General features: G+C 42.7%; 1 protein-coding gene across 2 annotated transcripts in view; it reads right to left on the bottom strand.

Annotated features, from left to right (window-relative positions):
- Positions 1-13140, bottom strand: part of LOC310778117 (replication protein A 70 kDa DNA-binding subunit-like) — a 167660-nt gene that overhangs the window by 28064 nt on the left and 126456 nt on the right. The gene's annotated exons all lie outside the window — the stretch shown is intronic.

Genomic DNA, 13140 nt, shown 5'->3' with positions numbered 1-13140 from the left:
CTGCAGCTACTAGCTGGCTTACCACTCTTAGCTATAGCTACCAACGTGCTGTAACTTCCATGTACATAGATAGGGATCTGTAAATAAACGATGCCAGAAACCTGCTGGATCAACTTTTACCTTCCTCATTTGTCATTCCTACAATGTCATCTATACTGATTAAAATACAAAGTAATGATGGTCTCGACCTAGTTTCAAGATGAAGACCAGACACGCTGCCTCGCGCCACACGTAATCTAGTGACATAGCGACCTCATCATCACATGTAATCCTAGCGTGACGACAAGTGCAGTAATCCCAGCGTGACGTTCGCGTGACGCACTTGCCTAGGTGACGCCGTTAATGTCGTCAGTGCAGTAATCCCAGCGTGACGTTTGCGTGACGCACTTGCCTAGGTGACGGTGTTAATGTCGTCAGTGCCGAGGCTATGACGCGGCAGTATTTATAGCCACGCTCGGCGCACCATCGTCCTCGTTCCCTGATCTCTGGCCGCTACACCTGAGCGATCTCATCCCTTCTCTGGAAGCCGTGTTTCACCCCACCCACCTCCCCAGTCCACCACCAATGTATTGACTCCTGAAGAATCCCCTACGGGGGGGGGGTTCTCTATTCTAGCCCGAGCAGATGCCCTCCCGCCTCAAGAAGAGAGGCATCTTGCCACGGAGTCACTACGCCAAAGAATCAGTCGCCATGCTGCCATGCCATCAGAATTAGTGCCATACCGTTTCAGGCCATGAATATTATCGCCATGCCTTACTTTAATAAAGCTTGCTGATTAACCTTACCCTCTGGTCTCTCATGATTGAAATGCTTTTCAGCAAGTACTGTAAGTTACAGTATATTTTTTGGCAATAAATTTGGTGGCTTTTTACCACGGCAGCCCAAGGCGGTGCTGTGGTCATAACAACGCATATTCGGGGTCAGTCACTCATTCAGTCAGTCTGGGACGCTTACTGCGGTGCCGCTTTGTGAGATTGCCTCTGGCTTCCTGACGGGGTGGTGTTTGCACTACTGGGCCAATCATGGTGCTTAAATGTACACGCCCGCCCGCTCGGGAGGCCTACAAAATAACTCTTCGACCGGAGGAGGAACTTGCCATCTTCAGCTGCTCGGAACCCTCTCTGCTCCTCCCTACAGCTGTGCAACAGCCTCTGACACAGGGGACGACTGTCGCCAAGAGACTCGTTCTGAAGGAATGGAAGTCCCCCTCTCCACCTTCTTTTCAGCTGTGGCTGATGGACATGGTCTCAGTTATACGGATGGAGAGACTCAGGTTCCTGAGGACCAACTCACTTAAAAGATTTTCAACTACTGTGTCTGGGACCTGTTTCTTCTGGCCTATTTTGACGAGGTTAAGGGTGAGGGGTGACTCGCTCAGCTGATTTCTTATGGACCCCTTGGGATATATATATATATATATATATATATATATATATATATATATATATATATATATATATATACATATATATATATATATATATATACATATACATATATATATATATATATATATATACACACGTGTGTGTGACAGCTCCTGGTATTTCGACCCACATGTAGGCAGTACTCCTACCACATGTAGGAGGTAAATCTGTCTTCAAATGGCAAAAGAAGAAAAAAAAAACGCCCAGAATGTTTTCGGCGGTCACCACCGAGAGTCGTCCTCCCATGTTTTCGAGCTTAGGAGCCGCCACTGATATATATATATGCCTTTGTTCCTGTGGCCGAGTTTGTTCGATTTTGTTCTTTGTGTTAATTTTTTTATTTATTTATAAAATATTGGGAAAAAAAAAAAAAATCCACACAACAAGCCCAGACAGCAGGCTGCTCTGAGCCGCCACAAAGACCTGCGCTATTACCAAACACACAGAGCAGGAGCCAGGGAGACCTAACATTACACATCAGATATGTTTTATATTTCCCTGCATGTCATGAGATTAGTTTTGACAGTTTGAACAGGCTGTGGATTGGTTCATATGATACGTCTCGTTTTTGAAGATCGCTTCTAGCGTCATTAGGATCGATACCAGTTTCAGTTCGGTTCAGCATTGAACAGCAGAAAACAAAGAAAACCGGCACTCACGAGTCCATTCTTCTTATTTGACTATAGAGCAAGAAACCAACACGTTTCACCCATCATCACCACCACTCATGCTCATGGAACTGCCATGCAAGTTAAAGCCTGTGATATGAACATCTCTGGCCAAAGTTGCAGCCCTGCACAGACTGCTTGAGAATGTAGATGCCCCTTTTGCCCCTGAATAACTCTTGCACGTCCCTCTACTGGTGTGTGTGTTGTTGGTTACGTTACGTTACGTCATTTGGCAGATGCTTTTATCCAAAGCGACTTACAATAACACATTTTTGTCAGCAATAGAGCAATCAACTATGCAACACAGTCTATGACAGCTACAACTTCTGAAGGAATAGTGGTAAAGTTAAGTTAGTAAGTAGTTAGAAGTTTTTTATTTTTTTAGAGAGAGAAAGAAGTTAGTTCAAGAAGGGCCCAGATGGAGCCTGAAAAGATGTCTCTTTAGTCTTTTCCGAAAGATCGGCAGTGATTCAGCCGTCCTGACTGAAGGAGGAAGCTCGTTACACCATTGAGGTGTCAGGGACGAGAAGAGTCGAGATCGGGATGAGCGACTTTTGAGCCCCCGTAGTGAAGGAGGGGCGAGGCGACCTGCACTGGTGGAGGAGCGAAGGGAGCGGTGAGAGGTTTGGAACCTGACCATAGATTGCAGGTACAGGGGAGCTGACTGGTGTACTGCCCTGTAGGCCAGTACCAGTGTCTTGAATTTGATGCGTGCCAAGATGGGAAGCCAGTGAAGGTCCCGGAAGTGTGTGTGTGTGTGTGTGTGATGTGTGTGTACTGTGTGTGTGTGTATAAACTGTGGCAGTTTAATACATTACTGGGAGGTTGTGTTCATCATGTCAGTTTCCTGACTTGTTCCTTTTACCCTATTTATCTTGTTAATGTAAATATTACACATTACATTACACATAGAGTAACTCAAACCCTGACGTTGATGTTCCACAACAGCCCAGTGGACAGAAATCTATCCCAGAGTCATTCTGGACGTTTTCTGCAGCAGTTAGTGGCATTCAACACAGCTACCGTGGTCCTGTAAGGATAGGATAAGTCAAGTCAAGTCAAGTCAAGTTATCCTTTATTGTCCCCGTGGGGAAGTTCATCCTCTGCATTTGACCCATCCCTAGAAGTGGGCAGCCGCAGTGCAGTGAGACTAACTCCAGTCCGAGTATTAAGTAGTATTATTAAGTAGTATTAACCCCAACATACATGTCTTTGACAGGAGTATTAACCCCAACATGCATGTCTTTGACAGGAGTATTAACCCCAACATGCATGTCTTTGACAGGAGTATTAACCCTAACATACATGTCTTAACCCCAACATACATGTCTTTGACAGGAGTATTAACCCTAACATACATGTCTTTGACAGGAGTATTAACCCTAACATACATGTCTTTGACAGGAGTATTAACCCTAACATACATGTCTTTGACATGAGTATTAACCCCAACATGCATGTCTTTGACAGGAGTATTAACCCCAACATGCATGTCTTTGACAGGAGTATTAACCCGTGGGGGGCACAGTGGCTCAGTGGTAGAGCTGTCGCCTCGCAGTCAGAAGGTCCTGAGTTCGATTCTCGCCTGGGACACTGTGAGCGCTGTGGTTGTGTTCCCCCCCATATCTTCAGTGCCCACTGCCCAGGTGGGGTATCTCGTCGTAAGGGCCTTTCTGTCCGTGTGGAGTTTGCATGTTCTCCCCGTGCTCCCCCAGGGGGGTTCCTCCGTATATAACCCCCCCCCCCCCATTAAAAACATGCAGAAGATCAGATCGTCATCGTCATCCGACCAGTGACGACAACATCCGAAGTTGGTCCCCGGGTGCTGTATGAGAAAAGCGACCACTGCTCCTGGCCTGCCCCCCGGAGGAAAGGACAAGCCAGGATGGGTTAAATGCAGAGGACAAATTTCACCGGCCACCGTCAGCATGTGTGTGTTTGTGGCCATCCGTACATGTGTTGATGTGTAATCGTGTGACAATAAAGACGGGCTTGTCCGTCTGAAATCGTGTTTTTTTTTAACCCTAACATGCATGTCTTTGACAGGAGTATTAACCCCAACATGCATGTCTTTGACAGGAGTATTAACTCCAACATACATGTCTTTGACAGGAGTATTAACCCCAACATGCATGTCTTTGACAAGAGTATTAACCCCAACATGCATGTCTTTGACAGGAGTATTAACCCCAACTTGCATGTCTTTGACAGGAGTATTAACCCCAACATGCATGTCTTTGACAGGAGTATTAACCCCAACATGCATGTCTTTGACAGGAGTATTAACCCCAACATGCATGTCTTTGACAGGAGTATTAACCCCAACATACATGTCTTTGACAGGAGTATTAACCCCAACATACATGTCTTTGACAGGAGTATTAACCCTAACATGCATGTCTTTGACATGAGTATTAACCCCAACATACATGTCTTTGCCATGAGTATTAACCCCAACATGCATGTCTTTGACAGGAGTATTAACTCCAACATGCATGTCTTTGACAGGAGTATTAACCCCAACATACATGTCTTTGACAGGAGTATTAACCCCAACTTGCATGTCTTTGACAGGAGTATTAACCCCAACATGCATGTCTTTGACAGGAGTATTAACCCCAACATGCATGTCTTTGACAGGAGTATTAACCCCAACATGCATGTCTTTGACAGGAGTATTAACCCCAACATACATGTCTTTGACAGGAGTATTGACCCCAACATACATGTCTTTGACAGGAGTATTAACCCCAACATACATGTCTTTGACAGGAGTATTAACCCCAACATGCATGTCTTTGACAGGAGTATTAACCCCAACATGCATGTCTTTGACAGGAGTATTAACTCCAACATGCATGTCTTTGACAGGAGTATTAACCCTAACATACATGTCTTTGACAGGAGTATTAACCCCAACATACATGTCTTTGACAGGAGTATTAACCCCAACATACATGTCTTTGACAGGAGTATTAACCCCAACATACAGGTATTTGACAGGAGTATATTAACCCCGACATACATGTCTTTGATGGTGGGAGGAAACCCACATGAACACAGGGAGAACATGCCAACTCCACACACAGAAAGGACCTGGGACAGACCAGGGTTCGAACCCAGGACTTTCTGGCTGTGAGGCGACAGTGCTAACCACTGAGTCCCTGTGCTTGTCTTTGTCTGTTCAGCCATGGTGGCTATCACTGCTCTTGCTGGGATCCAGCTAACGATCCAGTTCTTCCTCTACTTATTGTAGAGGGCTGTAGTTTGAGGTAAAACACATCACTCCTTGTGCACAGAGGATTTCTCCTGGGAAAGACCCATGTTTGTTGTTTAGAACAGTACATTTAACACATTCACTGCCAGCCATTTTTTTTTTACTGTAGGTAGCTTCTGCCAAGCCGTTTTTTGAGGATTCTGGCTCATTTTACAAGAGCCGAGGATAATTTTCTGCTTGGACTTTGTGAACACGAAGTTCACAAAAGTACTAATAGAATGTGTGCTTTCTCTGTCTAAAAGAGTTAGTTTGTAGAGTTAGTAGTTATGTAGATATTAGCCGTTGAGTACAGCATGGTTTGAGCGTCTGAGACAGGAAGCTGAGATAATCGCAGTTTTGTGAAATTCAATCAAACAGGCAGAACAGTCACTTTAACCATTTATTTTTGGCATCAGTGAGAGATCAGACATCTGAACAATATAGTTCTGAACACCCTCTCCTTTAAACTCCTCCCTCCGTGGGCGTGTCTGGTGGCGTTTGTCACAAGCCAGTTTCTCCTGCCTGTCTGAGCAGTGAGCAGCCTCCCTCTCTGGCGGCCCCTCGTCGGCGAGTGTGGCGAGTGTGGACTGTGGATGGGACTCAATCGTTTCTTGGATTTTCGGGTTGAGAGCTTTGATGAAGCTTTGTGCGATTCTAGGCTTTATGCTGCCCACAAAGTCTATTTTTGGAACCCCCCACCGTTGTGCGCCGGTGTGCAGCAGCGTGAAAGCGTTTTCGCCTACAGTATGAGAATGAGGCTCGTTCGTTTCTGGGTTTTCGGAATGCGTGCGATTCTGGCCTTTCTGCGGGTGTTTCAAAGTGTGTTTCACCCATAATCTATTATGCAAATTTGCAATCCCCCACGCCAGCACCGCTCTCCGCTCTCGGTGTGCTGCTGCTGGCGCGGGCGCGAGTCTGGTGACTGATGACTGTAAAATCGCCAAGCCATTTCCTTGAGAATGGCTTGCTCCCGCGGCTGTTTTTGGTTGGCTTTCTCTCTGTCGGGAGAGCACTGTCGCCACTTAGTTGGTCGGTAAAATAGATTATACACATTCAATACTTCCAATATTTTTATAGGAGACGGGGGGAGCGTTGATCCACGCCCGACCGTCAATTTTTTTTTTTTTTTTTTTAAGACGAGATATCTCGTCTTTGGCACTCAACGGTTGGATTCTGTAAGACGAGATATCTCGTCATTGGCAGTCAACGTGTTAAAAGATTTTGTGAACTGAATATATTAGATAGAATCGCAATCGGTGATGGAGAATAGAGAATAAAAAGGACATTTCTTAATATGAAAATGTCACGGGTTATTACTTTAAATGTTAACAAATTTGTCCTGAACTGTAATTTGTCATGAACTGTATACTGACATTTACAGATAGTCTGTCTACTTATTTTTTAATCATAAAATATAGGTCATGCAGCTGAACTTCATCAAAAGTAGAAACAGAGACTATACAATAACTCAGGAGTGTACCACTGCAATCAGCAAATATGTAACATGCAGCTATTATAGGCCTGTGGGGTCTAATATTTATAGTAGACACAGCACAGGAAACTGTTGGGGATTTGAGTGCATTGTGCTTGTTAAGTCTAACAAGCGGTAGTTTATCATCTCTGCTCTGGCCTAAATGTTATAATATCAACATGAGACATATGTGTTGGCAAAATAAGTTTAAAGCACAACTCTAAAAATTATCCTAACCACGGCTCTCTCTCTCTCTCTCTCCCCCCTCCCTCTATCTCTCTCTCTCTCTCCCCCCTCCCTCTATCTCTCTCTCTCTCTCTGTCCTTGTTATAGAAAGTGGTGCAGCACAAATTGTCTGAGTTCATTAATCTTGCTGAGCTTGTTGAGCTTCAACATTTCATTACATCGCTCTGTTTGGTCTTCATCAGCATACTGGCATAGCAATTCAATAGACCACGGTCACAACTTCCTGGATTTTTTTGATGCCCAAAAAGTACATGATCTTGGGCATCGCACATGTTACATTCAGAGAGGTTCACTTCACGAGGCAAGTTCCTTGACTCTGGGAGCACCATCATCTCATCTCTTTGGACTGAGGGACACACTGGCGCATTCCAACTACTGTACGTCATCAGAACTGGCGAGTATGTGAGCTTAAATGAGGCCACTCTCTAAAGCAGGCAGCTCTGGGCGTGGTGTTTTATCAGGATACTTTGGGCCTGGCTGAACAGCAGGTCCCTGATTCCCCAGCTTTTGAATGTTTAGCTGCTAGATGTCGAACTCCAGAAACCCCTGATAATTGTCTCTATTTATAGACCACCTAGGGCAAATTCAACCTTTATATCAGATTTTTCAAATCTCCTCACAACCCTGTGCCCCACTTTTTCCAGGCTGGTGGTACTTTGTGATTTTAATAGCCATGTGGATGCCCCCAAGGGCTCATTGGCTGTTGACTTCCTCAACCTTCTGGACTGCCTCCCACGTACTCAACATGTACAAGGACCCACCTATACGCATGGCCATACCGTTTATCTTGCCATCACTGGTGATCTCTCAGTTACCAACACCCATATTCTAGAGCTAGGTATCTCTGACCACCGTGTGGTGCTATTGGACGCAATGATTACCCCACCTGACTCTAGCAGCAAATAGGGCATTCACGACTAGTGAATTTTACTAGTCGACTAGTCGTCCCTAAAGGTAGTCGACTAGTCGTTTTTTTTTTTTTTTTTTTATCTTTAAGAAAGAACATGAGGTATTTACACGACATACATGGACTATCATATCCCATATCCCATATCCCCCACAAAGAACATCAAAACACAACAAAACAAAACAAGAAAACTGCATAAGATACACAATAATCCAAGAACAAACAAGACTATTGGACAAACAACCAAACAAAAACAATGCATTCAGCTCCTATCCTGATAAGCCTAATGACACTGGGGTAAAAAGTTCTTAAAGTCAAACTCTGTATGTGGTTGCCATATTTTGGGGATGTCTAAGAATCTGCCTTTGCTCTTAAAGTAAATGGTATCCAAATGTTATCCAACGTATGGTAGCTTGAGAGTTCATTCCACCAGTGAACTACAGCTGGGGGATTGGATGCTTTCCAATTTAAAGCTATGCATTTCCTAGCTGCCAACAGGGCAAGATCTATGTATTTACTTTGAATGCATTGTTTTTGTTTGGTTGTTTGTCCAATAGTCTTGTTTGTTCTTGGATTATTGTGTATCTTATGCAGTTTTCTTGTTTTGTTTTGTTGTGTTTTGATGTTCTTTGTGGGGGATATGGGATATGGGATATGATAGTCCATGTATGTCGTGTAAATACCTCATGTTCTTTCTTAAAGATTAAAAAAAATATATATCTATATATATATATAGATATATATATATTTTTTTTTTTAAACGACTAGTTGACTACTAAGCACAGTGTCGACTAGTGGTTTTACTAACAGCTGAACGTAAGTTCTCTCTTAAGTTGGGGTGTCAGGTCCACACTAACTGCTACGTTCAAACTAGTTAGTTTGACACTAAAGTTGTGTCTTTGTTTAGTTGCACCACGGAGACGTAAGATACATCTTAACTAGTAGACCCTAAAGTCGATACTAACCAAAATAGTGTCGCGGAAAATGACGTTTTCACTTCCTGTAGCCAATCAGTGAAAAGCACGGTGGAAACGGTGTTTATTTACCGTTGTTTAATTAAGTGGAATGAAAACAGTCGGGACATGTTGCCCACCGCAAGTTAGTGCTTTCATATTTCATCAACACTAACCAAATGAGAACGTTATTGATTAACGTTCATATTACTGTTAACGTTTATCTGTGAGCCCCTCATCAGTATTGTAGGCTAATTTACCACCATCCTGCCGCGCTAAATTGTTGCGGTTATTTTAATTTGTACGCAGTGCTGCAGCTTGTGGGAAACAAAAGCGTGAGTCATAAATATCAAAGGGTGTAATAATTGATCACGGAGAGCGCGTTGCGGACGCAAAACAACGATGCGCCACGGTGCCAAGTTGCAATCCGTGCCAACTGCTATTTTACGGAGGACTTTACACCTAGTAAGACGTAGGTGTAAAATTTAAGTTCTAACTTATGCATACGTTGTAACTATTTCACTTGGTGCAACCCAAATATTTTTAGTAGTGCGTAAACTCGGACTTAGTGAGACTTTACGTTCAAACTAGCTTACGTTTCAACTTACGCACAGCTGGTGCAACCCACTGCAGAGCCCTAAAATCGGAGGCCCGGAAAATAGAGTGCAGATTTAGGTGAACTGGTTTAACTGTTCACCAACTGTCCCTCAAAGAAGAGCAGAAAGCATACTCCTCTGCACTGAGAGCTGCTAGGGCGTCCCAATACTCTATGTATTCTCATCCACTCTGGCCATACTCATCCCAGGCAAATGTTTTCCACAATAAATCAGATGCATAAGTCACTCACATTACCCCACTACTACTTCAAACCCCAAATATAATCACTGCTTACAATGGACAATAGTTCAAGTCGAGCTGAACGCAAAAATGTATTTCTTTTCAATTTCGTTCAAATACCTGGGTGTTCAGTGCACCTATTTATTAATGTATGCAAAGAAATTCACAAAAATCGAACTTCTTTCGTTTTTCCACACTTTTTCACATCAAAAGTTCATTTTTCAAGATTTCATTCATAACAGTAATCTACAGTTTGCTGACGTCACATAGCCCTATCAAATTTCTACCCCATTTCAACCAATCATATCACGACATGGCAGCTGTCAATCAATCTTTATTTCAGGAGAATTTTCTGCTCCAAATGAAGGAGAAAATGGCGCCTAGTGTCTGTAACCTGGCAGAATGTCTAGCCCATAAACTTACTAGTAACTTGGCCAATTCTATGTAACGTACAAAATAAAGCAAACGATAATGTCTAAGAATGCAAAGAAATGTTAAGTGGCTCGTTAAAATCGCATTCAAGGATAACGTCAGTTAACGTAGTTAAGGCGAATTCAGACCCCGGCCCCTCGGAGATTCCAGGCCGACAGGCTGCACTCTCCGCTCTGCTCCACACAAAGGCAGCTGGCTGCCTGCAGCTCTCTTGCGTAGCGCCACAACACGCTGAATCCCACTGGATTTGGGGGTGGAACACGCCAGGATTGGCCAAAGCCAAATCAGGTCCCCAGAATTGTCAAATCCAATCATCGACATGCTACTATGGCTCGCCTCTCAACCTGTCATCTCAGACAAGTTTTGTTTTTCAGTCTGAAACGTGACTCCGACCCACGCGCCACTTGGGCTCCGTTGGGTTCATTTAGTCTTTAAGCAGAGGCTCTGCAGACCATGTGACACTTACAGTGGCTGTCAACCTAAATCAAGTTCATAGCTTAATAATGACTAGGTTAAACATGATCTATTCTGGACTAAATAAGTGTAAGTATCCAGTATACCATTAAATTATCATTTATATATCCATTTTTAACCTCACTGGCAGAGCTCAGTAAAGGGGATCTATTCCCATTTTGGCTATAGAGGTCAAATCTTACCACTACTATTCTACATCTAACATCTAAACATGTAGAACTAAATCCCAGTTTAAGATTGCCATTACACCACTGTTCCCAAACATTTTCCAGTATTTCGCCAGACCTTAACTGGTGAGTAACATGAGTTTGCAGACAGTGACTGGGCTCACTTAGGGAAACAGTGGATGGATAAATCCAGCAGGAGGCGGTAATGCAACATAAAGGATGCCAACTGCCATAAAACACCACAGAAGGAGGAGAAGAAGACTGGGCTCACTGACTGTCACTTTGCCATATCACTCTGCAGCTTCACTGCAACATCAGCACATGTCAAATGAGCCTACAGCTACAGGAAATGTATAGTCATGTGTATCAGGAGCACATTATCATATGAAGCCTTATGAGCTTTGCAATGCATCCCAGAGTAGGTATTGTTGAGGTCACACACTGGACAGCTCCGAGCCCAAGCTACATCTCAATCATTCTACTCAGACTGTCGGTATGTGCCCCCAGTAGCAAATTTGCCTCTCAATAATTAAGCTAATTAGGCTTAGACAGACAATAGCTAAATGTTAATTAGTGCCTAATTAAGAGAAATGAATCCACAGCGGTATTTGTTTTCTAATATCTCAAGTGCACTGGCTACATAACAGGTCCCTGTGATACAGACGGAAAGGTTTTCAGATGTTTTCAACATGATGTGATTGACATCGTGTTGTGATTATGTCATATTCTGCACATCTTGTGCTGTAGCTCTACTTGCTTAGATCTACATTTCAGAGAGATAATAACCGACGACAGGTATGGTTGTCAGAAATTCATGAGTGACATTGAGTCCATTAATTAAACGTATTATCCCGTATTATCTGCCACTTGCCACAGACTGGGGGGGAGGGGGGGGGGGGAGTTCAGTGTTCGTTTAGCACTTCATCAAGGTTCCGCTTCTGGCACTATGTTTATATGATGGATCTCCAGCCAGGTGATATGTTTAGACTCGTTCTTTATGGCAAGTTAACGTCACTAAAGCTGGTGCTTCTTCTTCTGCACTATCTGCTTTTACTGTAGCTCTGTTTCATGTTTGGAACCCTGAGTGCCACCTGGTGGCTATTTTAATTATGGATCATTACAATGCAATTCCAAATGCACTTTATTTTAAAAGTAGTCACACAGTGAGAGAAAAAAAATCATGTATTGAAAAAAAAAGTGATGCATCAATTCGAGATGTATCGATAATCATTTTATTATTGCATCGTAGCCCTCTGAATCAGAATTTAATCGAATCGTGAGGTGTCTAGAGATTCCCACTCCTACTGTTTACTGAGCTGTGGAGCTGCATCCCAGAGAGACAGACTGGACATCTATGAAAACATCTGAATGTTTTTAATAATTTTTTTTATCAAGTTATCTGAAAACATCTGAATGTTTTCATCACATTTATCATTTTTTATCAAGTCGGTCTGAATGTTATCACTTTTATATATATTGTTTAATCTTTTTTTTATCAAGTCGGTCTGAATGTTTGTATGATCTTTATAATTGTTTCTAACATTTTTTATAATTGATTTCATCATCTAATAAACTAAAAAGTAAACAAAACCCTCACTGTGTGGTTTTGGTGTTTTGCGGTAAAAGTGGCTCTCCTCTTGACTTTGACCAGCTACTGTATGTGTGGCTCTCATGGAAAAAATAGTGAGGATCACTAGCAAGAAGATACCTTCACCATCAGCAACTTTCTCTCATTGTTCAGCAAAAAGCTGCCGCCAGCTCATCCCTGAGGTTTCCTACAGCCAGTTAGATACTTGGTGACCAAAAACCAAATCTGTAAACAATGTTAGTTTTTATACATCTACCGTAAATTTCGGACTATAAGCCGCGGCTTTTTCCCCGTTTTTTGGCCCTGCGGCTTATATAACGGTGCAGCTTATCTATGGATTTTTTCAAAAAAAAAAAAAAAAAAAAAAAAAAAAATCTCTCTTTTTTAGCACTCTTTCTAACTATAAATCCACTTCTGTTTTAATTTCCTCTCTTGCCCTCTTTTCACCACACCGCGGACACTGTGTGCACTGTAAAAAAAAACACAGGTGGTGTTGTGTTATGTTGTTTTGTTGAAATGTTAATAAATGGGAGCTTCCTCAAACAGCCATCTCTTTCCCGACAATCCCCTCTGTGCATGAACCCTTACATATGGTAATTAAACATTAAAACACAATAAAAAATAAAAAATAATAAAAAAAAAAATACATTAAAACACCTGCGGTTTATAGTCCGGTGCGGCTTATATATGTAACAAACAGGCAATTTTGCTGCT

This window comes from Poromitra crassiceps (assembly GCF_964638095.1).
Source record: "Poromitra crassiceps genome assembly, chromosome: 1".
NCBI classification, from domain to species: Eukaryota; Metazoa; Chordata; class Actinopteri; order Beryciformes; family Melamphaidae; genus Poromitra; species Poromitra crassiceps.
This window is presented reverse-complemented; position numbering and strand designations above follow the sequence as displayed.